The 21218-nt window shown below is 36.7% G+C and overlaps 1 protein-coding gene and 1 pseudogene across 6 annotated transcripts in view; both read right to left on the bottom strand.

Moving 5' to 3' along the window:
- Window positions 1-21218, bottom strand: part of ROBO1 (roundabout guidance receptor 1) — a 1296447-nt gene that overhangs the window by 1014235 nt on the left and 260994 nt on the right. The window lies entirely within an intron of this gene.
- Window positions 1-21218, bottom strand: part of LOC147380211 (apoptosis-resistant E3 ubiquitin protein ligase 1-like) — a 161639-nt pseudogene that overhangs the window by 55424 nt on the left and 84997 nt on the right.

The raw sequence follows: 21218 nt of genomic DNA, 5'->3' as shown, positions 1-21218 counted from the left end.
CCTCAGGATGAAGGATAATGAATATTGGAAATCTACAGTATCAAAATAACCTTCATATTTTAATGGAATTCCAAATAACACACTGATTAGTTCCCATTAATTAAGTGGAATTACTGTCTCAAAAATTAATCAAATATATTATTATGTCAATTGAACTGATGGTTACTCCTCTGTGATTTTATCATTCATCAAGCACTTTAGTGTTATATTAGGTCCTAAGCATAAGTAGTCTAAGACATTCTATAAAATTAGGCTGTATTTAGTTCAATGGGCTTCCTTGGTGGCTCAGTGGTTAAGAATCTACCTGCCAGTGCAGGAGATGTGGGTTCAATTTCTAAGTTAGGAAGAACCCCTGGAAAAGGAAATGGCAACCAACTCCAGTATTCTTGCCTGGAAAATTTCATGGACAGAGGAGTCTGGCAGGCTACAGTCCATGGCATCATAAAAGCTGGATGTGACTTGCCAACTAAACAACAACAATAACAATAACATTTACCTACTCAGACCACAGAAACACTGAAGTTCATATTCCCTGTTTTTTTTTTATTAGACAACAAATAGGAAATTAGTATTTATATTAGGTACTTTGATTCCTTTGACATTGAAATCTAAGCAAACTCCAATAATAAAGGAAAGATGAATCTAAAAACACATAGTACAATGTAACCCAAAGCTTTTTTTTGGTGCATAAATTCCAATTTATTTCCATAGGCAGTAAAGCTTGATTTTAGCTGCAATTGTTTTTAAGTCTTTAAAAACTGATTCCATTTTTGGTTTGCCAAATACTCTTTTATTAAAAAAAAATCAAAATTATTTAAGAGACAGTCATCCTTTCCAAAGTACTTTGGCATTTTTGATGTAATTGGCACACTGTATATATTTTGATTCTCAGATGCAGTGAACTGGGTCTTATAGAATATGTTAGAATATATTATTCAAATGAATTCTAGTCTTTGCTTTAACCTTTATAGTACAATTTATCAAGTGTATCTATCGGGGATTCTATGAAATCAATATGGGCCTAAAGATTTTTCTTGTCTAGACAGGCATCATTCATGTGAAGTTTTTTCCCTTGATCATAGTCAAGCACTGCTGGGTTGTTAAGTAAATTTTTCAGCTCACATAATGTGTATTATTGTATATACCATGATTATCTTTTGTTCAGTATTACTTATATGACATTTCACTGACTAAAGATTTCCAGGAAATATATAGTTTTTATGTGCATGTATATTTATTAAGCAAATTAAAGTATTAATATTTTCAAAGTCATTTTCAAAATTTAAAACTGCAAAAGCTAACTGTGGAAATTGATGTTCATTTTAAAAATAGGAGTCTGATTTAATGTAGGGGGGTAGGGATGTTATCAGCTTTACTCTAACAAAAGAAGCATTTACCTTCATGGGACCATGGTTCTTTTGTTCTTAGATTATTCTAAATCACCACATTACATATGATTTTATTTTATTTCTAATAGTCTGTACACACGCCTTTCCAGAGCTATGCGCAATATAGCAATTTCTCTCCAGCACAGGCAGGACATGTGAGATCAATTTTTTTCCTCTATACATTTCCTATTTTAACACACAGTAACTAATTTTGCTTGCCAGGTTTTATGGCCTTTTATTGGTTATGCAGTTTTATTTATATTCTTGCTTGTGACTAATTATCACATTCTGCATAATTTATAATGTATTCTACTGATGGTGAAGTCTGGATAATGAAATCCATCTATAGAAAGAAATAGACTGCCTCCCAACAAAAATGCCTAAGAGAGTCTGAGCAGAAATTGTAAAAGACTTAGGAATTTATACTTAAAGTGAACTCACTTCCTTTGTTCCACAAAAGAAAAAGTCTTTGGGGAACAGAGCCCAGTTGAATTTTGAGTCCAGTGCAATTTTACCTACTTTTTGTAAATTGTATGAGACCTGTATTGGTAGTACTGGGTTTTCACTTTTTACACCTTGTTACCTAGGAAAGAATAATGAAAAATAAATAAAATGAAAACTAGGTATAAGTGAACATTTTATTAATATTCTGGGTTTATCTGTAGAGCTGATACTATGAGTAGCCTAAGTACACTTATTTGATCATTATTCACACTACTGAAATACAAACTTATTTCAAAAGGGAAGACAATGTTGATGAATGCATTCTTTTTGTCTGTTGTTCAAGCCACTGGTACAGGAGAAAGATATGTTATAAATAAATATTTCCCCAATCTAATGTTAAGCCTTTTTTGAATTGGCTACTCTGCTACTGGAACTTCAGGACACTTTTCAAACCATTTTATTTCCTAGTGTATTCTTTACTGATCTCTAATTATTACCTCATCCCCTGGTTACTCCTCCTTAGAATTGCCTAACTTTTTGTTTGCTTTGAAGCTTAGTTACTATAGCATGTAGTTCAGAGGAACTTTTGATATTTTTTCTATCAAACTCAAAACAAAAGTGCTATAACGCTTTTTCTTTTCTTAATGTTATGAAAAATCAGACATTTTCTTTTACTTTTGCTGAATGATAAGAATTATGTGTACAATCAGATGGTAGAGAAATCGAAAATCAATTGAGAATTATGGTTCTTCATGTAAATCTTACATAGAAAGTATGTATTCTATGTTCTTTCTACTACTGCCTTAAAAAATCATATCTGTATCTAGTTTCATTTAAATATAAATTTATGAATATTTGGGTATTCATCCAATCATTCATATACTTGTTCATTCAAATACATATTATGTACATTATGAGAATATTGCCAAAAGTATTGACTCTGTCATAAGTAAAACTAAACTCTTGTACATAATTTTGTTGTTTATTTTGGATAATATACTCATAGGCCTTGCCTATTCAAACAGTATAAAATGTGCTCCCTGTTTCCAAAAACTTAAAATTTGTTTGGGAATGCATATAAATAATAAGAAGAGCTTTACAGAGGCTGAATAAGATAGCATAAGATAAATGGAAAAATAAATGAGAAAGTAAATATTAGGAAACAGCTGCCAAGGCCCCTGATAACCAGAAAGGGAGACAGAATCAGGTTTGTTCTTGAAACCTCAGAAAAAAATGAAGAAAATCATGATTATGATCTATTTGGGCAATAGTGTTTGACTGGTAGGACAAATGTTTAATTCTTCCCCCAAATCCATTTTCCCTTTCTTCCACAATCATTATTTTTGCCCTGCTATTATTAACAGCCACTCAGCTGGAGATATCCCAGCCTCCCTTGCAACAGGGTAGGCCAGGTGACTATTCTTGCCAAAGACATGTGATTGGAAGTCACATGTGCAACCTCCACAGCTCTTGCTTCCATCTCCCATATCCCCTTCCCCCATCTCCCCATTAGCTAGAATGCCACATGGCTGAGACAGTCCCTATTAGTATTACTCAGTCAACAACAATCCCTGGGGGCTGAGGGAGCAACGGAAGGAAACCAAATGGTTCCTGGAGAGTTTCCCATGTCTGCTCTGCCCACTGAATTTGGGCTGTTTCATGTGGAACACACGGATTCTCTCCATGTTAACCAGTGTCATTTTTCTTGTCTGCTTTCATCACAGTAGCTCAGTTTTTGCCCTATCCAATATAACACCTGGCACGGAAGATGAACACCCTCTCCAGAGGTGCAGCAACAAAGGGCAGATGGTTGAGAGGAACTGAATAATGGAGGATTGAACTTTCACTCATGGCAAAAAGCAAGGAGATCCAACCAGTCCATCCTAAAGGAGATCAGTCCTGGGTGTGCATTGCAAGGACTGATGCTGAAGCTGAAGCTCCAATACTTTGGCCACCTTATGCGAAGAGTTGACTCACTGGAAAAGACCCTGATGCTGGGAGAGATTGGGGGCAGGAAAAGAAGGGGACGACAGAGGATGAGATGGCTGGATGGCATCACCGACTCGATGGACATGAGTTTGAGTGAACTACCGGAGTTAGTGATGGACAGGCCTGGCGTGCTATGATTCATGGGGTCGCAAAGAGTCAGACATGACTGAGTGACTGAACTGAACTGAACTGAAAGAGCAAGGAAAAGGGAGGAGTGAAAGAAAAGTACTAGGGATTAATAATAGCCATTCTATTGAGAAAGGGCAAAGTGGAAATTCAGAGGGGCTTGCTTCAGAAAAAAAAAAAAAAAGCTGAAGAGTTTAGTTTTGCTGTGTTGCTTCTGCAGCAATAATTTCACATTCAAATGAAAATAACATGGTGGGTGAGCACGGGTTCTAGGGCTGAATGTCAAAGGGAAAGGCAGGACAGGGATTCCAGGTATGGGATCTGTTCATGAAGAAACAACAGTGATAAATAGAAGAAATGCTTTTTCACCCAGACATACAGCTATCAAAAAGATAACTCAGAAAGAGAAACATGGGCCTGGCTGAGGAATGAGCCATAAGCTACAAGGCATTTAGGAATCAGATGACCACGAGGTCACTGCAGGAAAGTAAACAGATTTCTGACCTGGATCATCTGACATGGGCTGAATGTTTGTTTTGTTTTAGAGAAGTGTGGGGATCAATTGAATCACAGGTCTTTCTGTCCTTCAAAGTCCTCTTTTATAAAGTGACATGATATATGGTTAAAATGGTGATGAATTGTTCATTTCTCTCTGCCCTAATAAATTTCTAGTTACTGTTCAAGAAAACTTTCAGACATCAGCACCTCTGTGAAGCCTATTTTCTGAGGAAAAGAATCGCAAATTTTATTTTGTTACCATTACGAACTTATGTATTTGGAGAGAAAATGTCATTTATTCTTGCGGATTAAAGTCACTCTGCTGGTTAGGTACTACTCACTGTATTAATAAAGTCTATTCAGTAGAGGGCACGAATAAGAATTTTGTATATACATATATATATATATGTATATATATAATGTGATACAGTATAATTAAAATTATTTTAATAGGCTGGGATTTAGAAAGAATACATTAATTTACAGCTAATAATTTGATGTACTATCTATTGAAAGTTTGAAAAGCCTCAACATGCATGTAATATTTTGCTCATGTGCTCTACTACAGACCAGCTGATGGAGAGAGTTAATCTTACTGTGACAAACCACACAGTCTGTAAACCTCTCAGTTCAGTTCAGTTCAGTCGCTGAGTCATGTCCGACTCTTTGCGACCCCATGAACTGCAGCATGCCAGGCCTCCCTGTCCATAACCAACTCCCGGAGTCCACCCAAACCCACGTCCATCGAGTCGGTGATGCCATCCAACCATCTCATCCTCTGTCGTCCCCTTATTCTCCTGCCCTCAATCTTTCCCAGTATCAGGGTCTTTTCCAATGAGTCAGCTCTTTGCATCAGGTGGCCAAAGTATTGGAGTTTCAGCTTCAACATCAGTCCTTCCAAGCCTCTATCACTGCATTAAATTCCGTTACTCTTATACCTGATTCTGAAGAAGGAGGATAAACATTCATCTTACGCACCACAGTGTTGAGCTGGGTGACTGCTATATAGTGGATACTAAGTAGTCCTTTGTTGAATAAGAGGATGTGTGAATGAGTGAGTGGTTTGGATAAAATGAAAATATTGTTAGTAGTTTAATTCAAAAGAACTGAATAAGTTAATGTAAATCTGATCCATCCTTCTGATTCATCTAAGTTATCACATTTATTATAATTTTAAGTTGCCAAACATAATTACAAATACTGAAAAACATTAGAGTTAATGGCATCAAGACAGAAGATTAAAAATGAAAACCGTAGCTAGACCGTACACTAATAAAACTCTGGTGGGTCAGTGGTAAAGAATCTGCCTGCTAATGCAGGAGATGTAGGAGATGCAGGTTCGATCTCTAGGTCGGGAAAATCCCCTGGAGAAGGAAATGGCGACCCACTCCAGTGTTGCTACCTGGAGAATCCCAGGGACGGGGGAGCCTGGTGGGCTGCCGTCTATGGAGTCGCACAGAGTTGGACACGACTGAAGCGACTTAGCAGCAGCAGCAAACTGCCAACAACTGTAAACTGCAGACATATGTTGCAATTAACATGCCCCAGACTTACAGCATTTTATTTTCTCTAACCCCTGACCCTTCTACTCTTTATTCTGCCTCTAAGTAGGTGCCACTTGCAACTTAGTTTTTCAAGACTTGAGCTTGGAAATCACTTGCCAAGCCTCTTTCTCATATCCCACATCCAGTTGGTTATCTGACTTCAGTAAATCTGTCTCTGTTACTAACAGAATAAACTCTTAAGTGAAGTTCTTTCCCACCTTGACTTCACGACCACTACAACCTCATGTAGAGCATAAAACACTGGAAGAACACAGCTTGGGCTTGACTTTAATGGAATTCTATTTTGACTGATGGAATTTAGTTTTGATGCTTGGTAGCCATGAATCCTGGAAAAATTGTTACTCTGTAAATAGCTCAGCTTCTTCATCCATAAAACATCTATAAAACAGTGCCAACGTATTTTCATTCAGGGAAAGCTATCAGTAGAGTGACTAGCATTTAATAAAGAGCTTAAAAGTATTTGTTCCTTTTATGTTTATTGTTACATTATTACAGCTCCTTATGCATAGCCTGTCATATGCAAACAATTCTTAACTCTTGTGGTTAATTAAAGGTATATTTTCTTCAATGTACACAAGTAAATATAAACAAATACCTTTATACATAGTGCTTTCTTTGCTTGGTAAACTCCTACTCTCCTTCAAAACCTTTCCTGGACACTCCAGAGAGTGTTAGGCATTTGTCCTCCGTTTTTCAGAATAAATATCTCTATTACAGTATCTATCATAATCTATTGCAGTTATTCCATTATGTTCTGTCTGTGAACTCATTTCACCTCTCTATCCTCAGGAAAATGCTTCATTTTTCAATATTGCTTGACCAGACAAAGGGTTAAATGAGCACATAAACAGTGGAATATGTATTCTTTATAAAGCACTTTCATAAACAAGTGCTGATTTTTTGGTTGCCTAGCAAAAGCTTTATTTAATATAGGGCATGTTTGTATTAATAACTGCTTCCAAATATATTTTTGCCAATATGTACAAAGTTTGGGGTTGAAAGCATAACAGGGCTGAAATGACAGTATGATTTTCTGTTCTCTTTGTTCTATTTGTTTCCCTACCTATAAAGGGTATAAACCAACAATATAACTAAAGTTGGGCTTCCCAGGTGGCTCAGCTGGTAAAGAATCTGCCTGCCAAGCAGGAGACCTGGGTTGGATCCCTGGGTTGGGAAGATCCCTGAAGAAGGGACCGGCTACCCACTCCAGTATTCTGGCCTGGAGAATCATGGACAGAAAAGCCTTGCAGTCTGCAGTCCATGGGGTCACAGAGAGTCAGACATGACCGATCGACTGTCACTTCGCTTCACTTCATAGCTAAGGGTGAGTTGACATCTTAATCTTTTTTTCCCTAATACTAGGTTTGGGCTCTGTGCTTTTAAGGTAGGTTTAATTCTAAGCCTTCACCTCAGCTTTCTAGTGTCACCTGTCCTACAGGTTTAATAGCTTTCCTAAGCCCATAAGTAAGTACTTTAAGAAATTTACCATTATTCGGTTGAATTAACTTCTGAGGCCAAATAGAGAGCATCACATTTTAACACACACAAATCATTTCTCAAGATTTAGTAGCTGAGGAATTATATGAATGACAAATGATCATTATATATATGTTCCTTAGATTTAAAAAGGAAAATGAGAACAATATTTTACAAAAGTTATCTCTTATTGTAAAGAGGCTTCTATTTAAAATTGCAGAAATATTATGAAAATATATAAAAGTCAGCCAGTGAAAACAACAAACAACTGAGGTGTTAAAATGAGCTATCTAACAAGCAGTGCTACTTTCTAGGGAACAAAAAAATCTGTATTTAGGATTAGTTAACTCTTACTGAACAAAAAATAACTTGTGCTTTATTTTTGAACTAAAAAAGAAAAATGTAAACAAATTCTGTTAAAAATCAAGTTAAAGAAAAAACCCTGAGAGTTATCGAACTCTTAATACATAAGGCCAAAATGAATATCTGAATGGTAAAAAACAATAATCTCAGTTTTGTTAATCATCTTAATATAATTAGCTTTGTTGTTTAGTTGCTAAGTCGGGTCTGACTCTTTGAGAGCCCACAGACTGTAGCCTCTCAGGTTCCTCTGTCCATGGGATCTCCCAGGCAAGAATACTGGAGTCGGTTGCCATTTTCTTCTCCAGGGGATCTTCCCAATCCAGGGATCAAACCTACATCTCCTGAATTGCCAGGCAAATTCTTTACTACTGAGCCACCAGGGAAGCCCATAATTAGCATTAAGAAATATATTAATGTCCAATGTTCTCTGTTTCCTATGGCCTCAACAATAGGAATTTTTTTTTTCTTCAAGACACCATCATATCATTCAAATATTTATAGAGTTCTTTATCAGGTTAAAACAAATTCATGCTGTTCATGTTACTGTTGACACAACTTGTGTAAGAGAGAAGTGTATACATGAAGACAGAGACTTTGAATTACATAATGAAACCTTCATTTTTATGGTGTGTGTGTGCTCAATTGCTCAATTGTGTCTGACTCTTTTGACCCCATGGATTGTATCCCCCAGGCTCCTCTGTCCATGGAATTTTCCCTGCAAGAATACTGGAGTGGGTTGCCATCTCCTCCTCCAGGGGATCATCCCAACCCAGGGATTGAACCTGCGCCTCCTGCATTGCAGGCAGTTTCTTTACCGCTGAGTCATTGGGGCTTCCCATACATTCTTATGGTGAATATTGCTAAATGCTGTATTTTATAGTTTCCATTCCTTCCTAAAACAACCATATCCTCTAAAATAAAAACAACAGAAATAATGGCAACTAATCAAAAGTAACATTTTCTATGGTATTATTTTTAGGAGAAGGCGATGGCACCCCACTCCAGTACCCTTGCCTGGAAAATCCCATGGACGGAGGAGCCTGGTGGGCTGCAGTCCATGGGGTCGCTAAGAGTCGGATACGACTGAGCAACTTCACTTTCACTTTTCACTTTCATGCATTGGAGAAGGAAATGGCAACCCACTCCAGTGTTCTTGCCTGGAGAATCCCAGGGATGGGGGAGCCTGGTGGGCTGCCGTCTATGGGGTCGCACAGAGTCGGACACGACTGAAGCGATTTAGCAGCAGCAGCAGCATTTTTCTTTTAATCTGAACTACTGTCTCAAAATTTCTACTGTCTCAAAATTACACCATATAATATTTTGAACTTGCTATTGGTAAAATAAAAATCCTTTTGGCTGGGCAGCTCTGTGTTGGATTAATATTCTAGGATTGTTTTACAGATCCCTAATTGACCACCAGAGACAATAAATACGATTCTATAAATGTAATAGATTGACAGCAAATTAGGATAAAGCAAATGCTAAATCTTAGAGCTGTGCACTTAAGACAAAATATATTTCTTTTAGCACAGACCAAGATCTATATATGCATACAAAGTGACAAGAAAATGAGATTTAATTTGTTATAGGTCAGCTTCTGTCTTTGAGTGCTTTATGCATAAATTTTCGTGAAGTCAATAAGATTTACTCTTTGGTCTACAAGATCCAAATTGAAAAAATAGATCTGTCCCTTCCCACTTCCATAAAAAACAAAAATAAAGAAGAAATGACTACAGCCCTAAATATTTAGGCTTAATATTTGATAAAGCTAGGAAATTTCAAATAATTTTGCATATATTAATAATGGATAACAAATAAATCTTAAAATACACGCAAATGTAGATATAAGTATTAACATGTGTTTATATGGGTAAGAATATAGCCAGATATTTTTTAAAAGGACTACAGACTCTCAGCTCAGGAGGAAAATAGGGCAATTATAATTGTGAAATTAAAAAAAATGGATTCAGTTATTTCTTAAAATGAGTTTGACCATATAGCATAAAGATTTAAAAAATAGAACGGTTTTAATAAGAAGCTTAAACATATTTTAAAATTGTAATGTAATTTGTTCATCAGAAATAGTGTTGTTCAATGTTAAGCAAATAGATAATAGTTTTCTCATTAAAGAAAATCCTACTCTTATAAACTTAGAGTTTATCAAGACATTGATACTAAACAGACTTTGTAAAACCACATGGTTTATAAGTGGCTTGTGTATTTTCCCTCATGTTAGCAGCATGTTTTCTTCACTCACTATTTTTCCACATCACCATTCCAGGGTAGAGGTGCAGTACAGTTGCATATACCATTCACACACACATAAAATATACAATTCACAAGAATATGTCCACAAACGGGGTTTTATGTAATATGTATGTCAAAGAAGTATTCACATGCTAATGAAGAATTTAGCAACTCTTCTAACAGCTCATTTGTTGATTTTTGAAAAGGTCTCTCTCAGGGACAAATTCAAATCAATTCTGCCCTCGTACAAAAAATCTGAATACTACATAAACATTTAAGTACCTCATTATTTCTCTTATACTAATTAGTATTCTATTTATTACCTTCAGCCTGGATATTTTCTGAAAATATAAATGTGGTTGTTATTATTCACTATTAAAAGTTTTCAATAGTTTTACTTAAAAACAAAAACTTTAAATTTTTGTATGGTCGATGTAGCACTTCATATTTCAGTCTCTTCAAGACATCTCTTGCCTGCCCTTGCCTTATATTCTTCACTCCAGTCAAACCTAAGTCACCATAGTTCCTCTTGTTGGATCACTACATGCTATTCCTGGACTCCACTCCTTTCCTCCACCTTCAGTGAGGTGGATTTCCCATTCATCTCGCATAATAAGGGCTTCCCAGCTAGTGCTAGTGGTAAAGAACCTGTCTGCCAATGCAGGAGACATAAGAGATGTAGTTTTGATCCCTGGATCTGGAAGATTCCCTGGAGGAGGGCAAAACAGCCCACTCCAGTATTCTTGCCTGGAGAATCCCATGGACAGAAGAGCCATGTGGGCTATAGAGTTGCAGAGAGTCTGGACAAGACTGAAGCAACTTAGCATGCATGCACTGTGCATAATAATAAATTAATTTCACCTTCTGACCATAAATCTCTGAACTATTCTAGCTGCTTTGACCACTCTCATATGTTAAACGAAGAAGAACCCAAATCAGGTGCATGAGAAGTGAGAAGAATGGAAAGAGGAAAAGGAAAGGAGGGGATTCCCTGGTGGTTCAGTGGTAAAAACAAAACAAAACAAAAGGCTGCCAACGCAAGGGATATTCATTCAGTCCCTGTGTCAGGAAGATCCCCTGGAGGAGGAAATGGCAATCCACTCCAGTATTCTTGACTGGGAAATTCCATGGACAGAGAAGCCCAGTGGGCTACAATCCACGCGTGGTACTGCAAAGAGTCGGATATGACTTAGCAACTAAACAACAAAAACAGAAGAAAGGTGATTGGTTTAGAGCCTCTCCCTGGTTTGGAGAGGTCTGATCTGAGTCACAATTACAAAGGCAGTTATTGGAAATCCTCACCTCCTCTGCCTCACAGGGGAGAGCTGCCCTCTCCAAACCAGACTCTGTACATTCCAGCACTGTAGTCTCTGAGTTGCAGTCCAGGAAGTGGCTCCCTCTGTCCACTCTTGTGCTCTGCACAAGTTTATCTGCATTCCTAGCCCAGATTCCTTCCTTCAGAGATCTCTTTAAGTGGGGCCTTAGGCTGGGGTTTACAACAGATGCCTCTGCTGAGGCTTCCTTATTGGGGAATAGGGGGAATTAGGGGAAGAAGGGAAAGCCTTGAAGACAACTTTTCTTCAGTCTGACTTAGTGCTCACAGATTTTCCACTCCTATCCTTCCCTCCCCCTTCAGCTATTTTTTTTTTTTTTTGGATCTTGGGTACATTGAACAGCAAAAGCCTTTTGTTCAGGGCTTCCTCAACACTGAGATAAGCCCAAGTCCATGCTAATCCACCTTATCCTTGATCCGTGCCATTAGATGGGAAAAAAATGGAAGGTAAGGTGAGGGAGCGAGGTAATTTTTCTGGTAAGGTAAGTCCTCTTACCTATAGGACTGACTGTGGTAAATGGATAATGATGGACTGCTAACTTTTGCTTTGGCTTGACCCTTCCAGCACCTGCCAGTTCAGCTCTCTCCAGCTCAGCTGAGCTCCTAACAGTTGGATGCAAAGACAGTAATGAGCTCCAGGGAGCTTCTGTGCAACAAAAAGATGCTAGTAAAGGGAGGTGCAGAAATACAACCAAAAATGAAACATGACCCTGGTTTTGTTGCCTTTGCCAGTAATAGACTTTTGAGTCATGAAATAATAGCATCTTCAGCATATACATAAAAACTAAAGGATAAAGTTGAGGAATGAAAAAAAAAATGATGGAGCTGATCATTCTTTTATCTTCTGCAGAAAGAGAGGTACCCCACATTGACTACGGCCATCATCCTTAAAAGTGTGACTCTATTTTGAGTTCTGATGGTAATTTTCTTCTGCATGGGTGGTGGGATAGGAGATATATAATATAATGGTTACCTTTTCTTAGAAAATAATTGAATCTGATATTTTACTATTTTAAAAGTCTAATAAGGGAAGTAAATAGATGTTTGGACAGAAGAGGGGAAGAGATACAGTGATCTGAGGTGTTAGTGGACAGTCAGCCTTCACTGTACGGTGTTTTGAGGATGGTTTGTACTTGGTAATCGCTGTTTCACATAAGCTGGGGAATGGGCCATGGCTCTAAGACATTCGCCGATACCTACAGCAGAAGTCAGAATAGAGGTCCGTTGAATTCCAACCTAAAAACTCTAAGCCAGCTGTTGTTTTTTGGCTGTCACTCACATTTGAGGTTTATTCAAGATATAGGGTATACTAGATTCTCTATATGTCAAAGGGACTAGTTGATTTGGGGTATGTTTTTACACCACAAAAGAGGCAGTAGGATGCATCTAAAGTTACTTATTTAAACTTCTGTAAACCATTTATGAGTTCTTTTTACCATAAGCAGAGCAAAGGTATTTATATTAGCCTTGCATGAATTTGCATGAGACCCACAATTTATAAATTCTTGAATTCCACCTGGAATTAAGGTAAGTGTTTGTAAAACTGATATAATAGTTTAAAAATATTTTCTTACTGAAAGTCACATGACTACATCCTAAATACTGGTTTCTGTTACACCTCCATAACAGTCATTTCACATCAGAAACTGAGAGCACAAGTCAATATTGCTTTGAGTAACTGAATAAAATACAAATTTAGATGTTAATATATACAAGGAAGGCAGAATACTAATAATTGACAAACTTTAAAACTTTTGGAAGAAAAGGAGTCAGGTATTATTTAAGTCAAATCTTTAGTAAAATACTCCAAAATATATGCCTACGATGAAAAAGAATTATCGTAGATAAAAATGTAAGATATTACTTAAAATTTAAAAACACATTTTCCTTGGTTTAATATCTACTCATACTCCCTCTTAATTATTGGCTAAATTTCAAAAATATATTTCCTATAAAACATCAAACACTATACTGGATTTATAATTATAGAGGCTCAAAAAAAAGTAACTATTGTTATATTTTATGATTTATAATATGTGATGAAACTCTGTACTGAATGTAGGAAAAAATTATAGAGGTTAATAAAGTAAAATTTTAAAATAATTGACTCATTTAACAACATTGTTTAAGCACCTAAAATATCAGACATCATGCTAGGGCCTGATGACACATATTTTAAAAATATATTTTCTGAAAGGATCAAATTGAAGTTAAAATTAACTAATGCTTTCTGATTAAAGTGGTTTTTTAAATCTTAAATATATCAGAAACTTTTTTAGAAAAATCAGTTTGCCATTTCCCATTAATTTAATAGATGCTTCAAAAATCAAGCTAGTTATAAATTCCATACCAAAGATAAGTTTGATAATCATAGCTGAAATCATAAAAATCTGTCTTACACACATATGACTTTTTGAATGCATCACTCTAAAAGTCATAAAAGAACTAAATGTTTGATTTAAAAAAGGCCATGAAGACTATCTGCCAAATACTAAGAAAAGCAGATTTTGACCTACTACAGAATGTCCTTTCCCATTCCTTCTTGCCTCCATGCCTTACACTTTTTTTTCAGCAAAGAGACAGTCACTTTCAAAAGTGAGTTTTAAGGAGAAAAAAATCACTGGGACGACCCAGAGGGATGGTATGGGGAGGGAGGAGGGAGGAGGGTTCAGGATGGGGAACACATGTATACCTGTGGCGGATTCATTTTGATATTTGGCAAAACTAATACAATTATGTAAAGTTTAAAAATAAAATAAAATTAAAAAAAAAAGAAAAAAAAACAGCAGAAGATCAGCATCAAGACTTAGGGGGTGGGGGGGGGGGGAACATGAAACACCAACAACAAATATCAGTTAAAAATCACCATAATAGGTTCTTTAAATAAATCATTTTCTATAGCCTCAGTGAAGTTTCAGATATTATAAGAAAAACACAACAAGAACCAAAAGGCCTTAAAGAAATATCAAGGGCGGGGGGAAGAAACTACAAAAAGAAGGAAGGAGGGTAGTGGTGAGGACAAATTTCAAGGCAAAATAAGAGGATCAAAAGTGAACTGACATGGTTGAGAGGATAAACTAAAGGAAAAATCACCACATTTCAAGGGGAAGAGGAAAGGTAGGGGAAAGAGGAGGGGGAGGATGGGAAGAGAGGAGGAAAGGAAATACATCTTAACATAGATCTGGGGTACGCAGGCATGAGGAATTCACACGGATGAAGATGCACAGTTACACATTATAGTGGAGATAGATGACACACTTTGGAAATTTGATTGATTGGTTTTGAAAAAGAAATGTACAAAAATCAAAAGGGAAAGAAAAAAATTCAAAATATATAACAAGCAATACATAAACTTTGAATAAATGAGTGTTTGAAGCTACAAATTGAAAGGAAACATTTATTCTAGGAAAAATTTCTATGAAGTCATCACTTTGCAGACTTTTGCCTACAAATACCCTCATATTTAAATCATTCATATGTCACCTAACAGGGAGGCTGTGCTAATGATTCTGCATCAGATAGAGTCATTACTGGTCCATGATTCCACACCTTGATTTTTTCTAAAGCACTGATCACTGTCTGACATTAGATGGATAGATAGTAGATAGACAAATAAATAGATATTTGTTAATTTCCTATCTCCCCAATTAGACTGCATGTTCCAAGAAGGCAACATTTTTAGATTACTATTTAATTTCTGGTAACTACACTGATACATGGAAGATATTTCATGAGTATTTACTGTGCAAATAATTAAATATTTTTAATATATAGTCACATTAATATGGCCAAAAAAAGAGCAGATCATGTTCAAGAGTGAAAACTATTGATCTGAGTTCTCCACAGTAGCACGCCTGCTTAAAAACAGAGGGACAAGGAAAGGCTTATTCAAAGTATATCCTGATAACTAATTTCTAAATGTACAGATAATAGACAAGAATTCACAAGACTGTTTGGGAAATATACATGATCTCTTCTTTAAAAATTGTTTTGAAGATACAAGAAAGTAAAATGAGATTAAACATTTCAAGAATACTAAATAACTTCAGCTGTTTTTCAAGTCTTTACGACTCCATGGACTGTAGCCCTCCAGGCTCCTCTGTTCATGGGATTCTCCAGGCAGTAAAACAGGAGTGGGTTGCCACGCTCTCCTCCAGGGGATCTTTCCAAGTGAAGTGAAAGTCACTCAGTCATGTCCAACTCTTGAGACCCCATGGACTGTAGCCTGCAAGGTTCCTCTGTCCATGGGATTCTCCAGGCAAGAATACTGGAGTGGGTTGCCATTTCCTTCTACAGGATCTTTCCAAGCCAGGGATCAAACCCACCTTTCTTAGGTCTCCTGCATTGTCAGGCCAGTTCTTTACCACTAGTGAAATCTGGTAAGCCCTCAGTGAAATCCTGATAAAGAATGAGAGTGATCTATTTAAATTCAAACATAAGGTTAAACAACCTTGTGGATTCTGAACACAGAATGAAATGGGAATGTTATAAACTTTGAAACCACAAAAATAATTAATAAAATTAATGCTAATTAAGATATAGGGGAGGGACAGTTGTAAGCAAAGATTCTAATTTCTATCATGCATTACTGGGAACTAATATTATTTAAATTTGAAATATGAGGTTAAAATAATTCAGTTTTTAAAAAGTTCCCTATAATCTTATTTTCTTAATTTTAGAGGTGTCATTGGGATTGTAATATTTTATCTATTTATTTGTGTATGTTTATGTATCTCATTATATATATATATATATATATGTATCTTTATTCTACCAATTAAATGTATTATTTATTAACATGCTGCTGCTGCTGCTAAGTCGCTTTAGTCGTGTACGACTCTGTGAGACCCCATAGATGGCAGCCCAGCAGGCCCTGCTGTCCCTGGGATTCTCCAGGCAAGAACACTGGAGTGGGTTGCCATTTCCTCCTCCAATGCATGAAAGTGAAAAGTGAAAGTGAAGTTGCTCAGTCGTATCCGACTCTTAGCGCCCCATGGACTGCAGCCTACCAGGCTCCTCCGTCCATGGGATTTTCCAGGCAAGAGTACTGGAGTGGGGTTCCACTGCCTTCTCCATTTATTAACATAGATGCCTCCATTTCCTTATGTAAGAAATGGAGTTAAAAGTAGTATGTATTGCACAAGGAAGTAGAAGGATTAAACAAATGATAACTATTTAAGAACTTAAAACCTGATCTACCTAACATCTATTTGTATAATACGCATGTTAACGCCTGGTTGGATGAATCAAGCTGGAATCAAGATTTCCGGGAAAAATATCAATAACCTCAGATATACAGATCCTAATGGCAGAGAGCCAAGAGGAACTAAAGAGCCTCTTGATGAAGGTGAAAGAGGAGAGTGAAAAACCTGGCTTAACATTCAACATTCAAAAAACAAAGATCATGGCATGTGGTCTCATCACTTCATGGCAAATACAAGGGAAAAAAAATGGAGTAACAGACTATTTTCTTGGGCTCCAAGATCACTGCAGATGGTGACCGCAGCCATGAAATTAGAAGACACTTGCTCCTTGAAATGAAGCCCCGGATGGCTCAGATGGTAAAGAATCTGCCTGCAATGCAGGAGACCTGGGTTCAATCCCTGCGTTGGGAAGATCCCCTGGAGAAGGGAATGGCAACTCACCCCAGTATTCTTCCCTGGAAAATCCCAAGGACAGAGGAGTGTGGTTGGCTACAGTCTGCAGGGGTCACAATGAGTAGGACATGACTGGACGACTAACCCTACTAATACTGCTCCTTGAAAGAAAAGCCGTGACAAACCTAGAGAGCACATTAAAAAGCAGAGACATCACTTTGTTGACAAAGGTCCACATAGCCAAAGCTATGTTTTTTCCAATAATCATGTATGGATATGAGAGTTGGAACATAAAGAAGGCTGAGCACTGAAGAATTAATGCCTTCAAACTATGGTGCTGGAGAAGACTCATAAGAGTCCCTTGGGCTGTAAGAAGATCAAACCAATCAATCCTAAAGGAAATCAACCCTGAATATTCGTTGGAAGGACTGATGCAGAAGCTGAATCTCCAATACTTTGGCCATGTGATGTGAAGAGCTGACTCATTGGAAATGACCCTGATGAGGGGAAAGATTGGGGGCAGGATGAGAAGAGGGCAACAGAGTAAGAGATGGTTTGATGGCATCATTGGCTCTATGGACATAAATCTGTGCAATATCTGGGAGACAGTGAAGGACAGGGAAGCCTGGCATGCTGCAGTCCATGGGGTCACAAGAGTCGGGCATGACTGAACAACTAAACAACTACAACATGTTAAGAATGATGATTTATCAGGGAATGCTTTAATTATAGTGAAAATAATTTTTTTAAATAAAATGAGCACCTATTATTTCTATGATAACAAGATAGCCTTTCTGGAAAAGGTCAGTTTTCATTCCAATTCAAAGAAAGGCAGTGCCAAAGAACGTTCAAACTACCGCACAACTGCATCCATTTCACATGTTAGCAAAGTAATGCTTAAAGTTCTCCAAGCCAGGCTTCCATAGTATGTAAACCAGGAACTTCCAGATATTCAAGATGGATTTAGTAAAAGCAGAGGAACCAGAGAACAAATTGCCAACATCCATTGGGTCATCAAAGAAGCAAGAGAGTTCCAGAAAAACATCTACTTCTGCTTTATTGACTATGCCAAAGCCTTTGACTGTGTGGATCACAACAAACTGTGGAAAATTCTGAAAGAGATGGGAATACCAGACCACCTTACTTGCCTCCTGAGAAATCTGTATGCAGGTCAAGTAGCAACAGTTAGAACTGGACATGGAACAACAGAGTGGTTCCAAATTGGGAAAAGAGTATGTCAAGTCTGTATACTGTCACCCTGCTTATTTAACTTATATGCAGAGTAGATCATGTGAAATGCCGGGCTGAATGAAACACAAGCTGGAATCAAGATTGCCAGGAGAAATATCAATAACCTCAGCTATGCAGATGACACCACACTTATGGCAGAAAAAAGAAGAACTAAAGAGCCTCTTGATGAAAGTGAAAGAGAGGAGTAAAAAAGTTGGCTTAAAACTCAACATTCAAAAAAAAAAAAAAACAAAATCACAGCATCCAGTCCCATCAGTTCAAGGCAAATAGATGGGAAAACAATGGAAACAGTGACAGATTTTATTTTCTTGGTCTTCAAAATCACTGCAGGTGGTGACTGCAGCCATGAAATTAAAAGATGCTTACTCCTTGGAAGAAAATTTATGAACAACCTAGACAGCATATTAAAAAGCACAGACATTACTTTGCCAACAAGTTCGGTCTAGTCAAAGCTATGGTTTTTCCAGTAGTCATGTATCAATGTGAGAGGTGGATCATAAAGAAGACTGAGCACTGAGGTACTGATGCTTTTGAACTATGGTGGTGGAGAAGACTATTGAGAGTCCTTTGGTCTGCAATGAGATTAAACCAGTCAATCCTAAAAGAAATCAGTCTTGAATATTCAGTGGAAGGACTGATGCTGAAGCTGAAACTCTAATACTTTGGCTACCCAATGCAAAGACCTGACTCATTGAAAAAGACCCTGATGTTGGGAAAGATTGAAAGCAGGAGGAGAAGGGAGAAGGAGATGACACAGGATGAGATTGTTGATGGTACCACCAACTCAATGGGCATGAGTTTTAGCAAGCCCTGGAGATGGTGAAGGACAGGGAAGCCTGCTGTGCATAGTCCATGTGGTCACAAAGTGTCTGACAGGACTGAGTGAATGAACAACAAATTAACTAAGCAAAAACTACTCAGGGGATAAATCATTATTTTATTGCAATTGGTAACAATTATGTCTATTTCCATATAATATCTGTCATAGTTTTAAAATACACTATTCTGTGTATTATTTAAATAATTATTTTATTTCTAAATATGAATCTATTAAAATCCACAAAATCATTTTCCAAAGCTGGCTATGTACCTCCTCTCCCTCCCTTTCAATATTTCTTTGCTCTCTTATACAGAAAATATGGCATCAGTGACTCAATGGACATGAGTTTTTGAGCTAACCCCAAGATATAGTGAAGGACAGGGAAGCCTGGTGTGCTGTAGTTCATGGGGTTCCAAAGAATCGGACATGGCAATGACTGAAAACAACAACAGAAAATATATTTGGAAATATAGCATTATGCTCTTGCTATTATCAGCATCAGTGACCATTACCTATATGTAGAATTTTTCTTTAGTGATTTTAATGAGAATTCGAGAAGGAGGGAATGAAGAGGATGGGCTATAAACAGTAGTGTTTGGGCAGGCTTCTAAAACGTGGACATGCTGCCAGCTGTAAGCAGATTCCCCTTCTCAGCAAGGATTAAGAAAGCTAACACACACCACTGAACCGATCTTCCTACTCATGGTTAAAATAATCCCTGAGGATGTATAATGAGCAAATGCTTTTATTTCTTCAAACTTGAATTTCAAATTTACGACCAGTATCTCCTGTGGGTTTTACTTTATTTTTCTTTAATCTAGAATTGTTTATATATATTTACAACTTAAAACACATATAGCCTTAAATAACTCACCCCATGAACTCATTACATATAATGCCTTTTTTATTTGGTGTTTATTCTAGTAATTACGGTAACTGAAAAGTGTTGATTGTAACTAATTAAAAGCAGATAGAAGAACACCCATACTACTGTTTCAGAAATGAGACAGTGTTCACTCACACCACATGTGCCTCATAAAGATAACAATTAATAGTGAATGTGCTAAATATTAAATTAATGACATTTATTCACGATAAAGAATAAAACTGGATATTTTTCCCCCTTTGAAACAAGTGACAAAAACCTTGGTACATGTTGCCCTCTAGTGGAATTTTTAAAATCTACAATCAAATTATATTTTGGTGCGGTTTCAGTATCTGCAGTAGAAAGTTTACTAACAAGAATGATTTCAAAGACAAATTAACTTATTTCTTTAAACTGTAGTCCTCCAGGCTCCTCTGTCCATGGAATTCTCCAGTCAAGAATACTCGAGCGGGTTACCATTCCCTTCACCAGAGGATCTTCCAGAGCCAGGGATCGAACCCGGGTCTCACACATTTCAGGCAGATTCTTTACCAACTGAGCCACCAGGGAAACCCTTTAAAATGGTTAATATTATAAAATGATTTTCCATTAGTAGTTTGCAGTTGATAGTTTTACTTTTAAAATTTAAGAATTGGAAAAGGAAAAAAGTCTCTTCTAGCCAGTAAAGACCAAGAAGGTAGGATTCATGTAAAATAGAAAGTAGAAGTAGAGAACTAGGTATATAATTTTATTTTCTTAGGATCTTTGGAAATAAATGTTATCAAAGCTGACTATAAAGCTATCATCAAAAATTTACATCTACAACTAGGATGACTAAAACTGTATTTTACTTTCTTGGTGGAAAGTAATAATTTGAAAAGCTCATAATATGAACAGATAAGAAATACTGTTCACTGAAATAGAAAAAAAAAAAAAACAATTTTCAGAAGCATTTGTGTTAAGTTTAGATTTCTTACGAAAATATTTCATTGTGCTCTATTTCTTCAAATTAATTTTTCTTTTGTTTATAACTTCAATATATATTGCCAGATGCATATTTTTATTTACATTCTAGTACAGAAGAGGTAATGTATCATGTATACAAAACATATTCTGTTTATAATAAGCATTTAGAATTATGCATCATTAATCCACCATTTTACATCACTGCTTGATTCCTATTTTATTACTGCTTGTCTTTTATAGTGAAGCTTCCCAGATGGCTTAGCAGTAAATAATCTGCCTATCAAAGAGGA

Source organism: Bos grunniens, chromosome 1, assembly GCF_055505025.1.
Source record: "Bos grunniens cultivar Pamir isolate PY7600 chromosome 1, Bosgru_T2T1.0, whole genome shotgun sequence".
Taxonomy (NCBI): Eukaryota; Metazoa; Chordata; class Mammalia; order Artiodactyla; family Bovidae; genus Bos; species Bos grunniens.
This window is presented reverse-complemented; position numbering and strand designations above follow the sequence as displayed.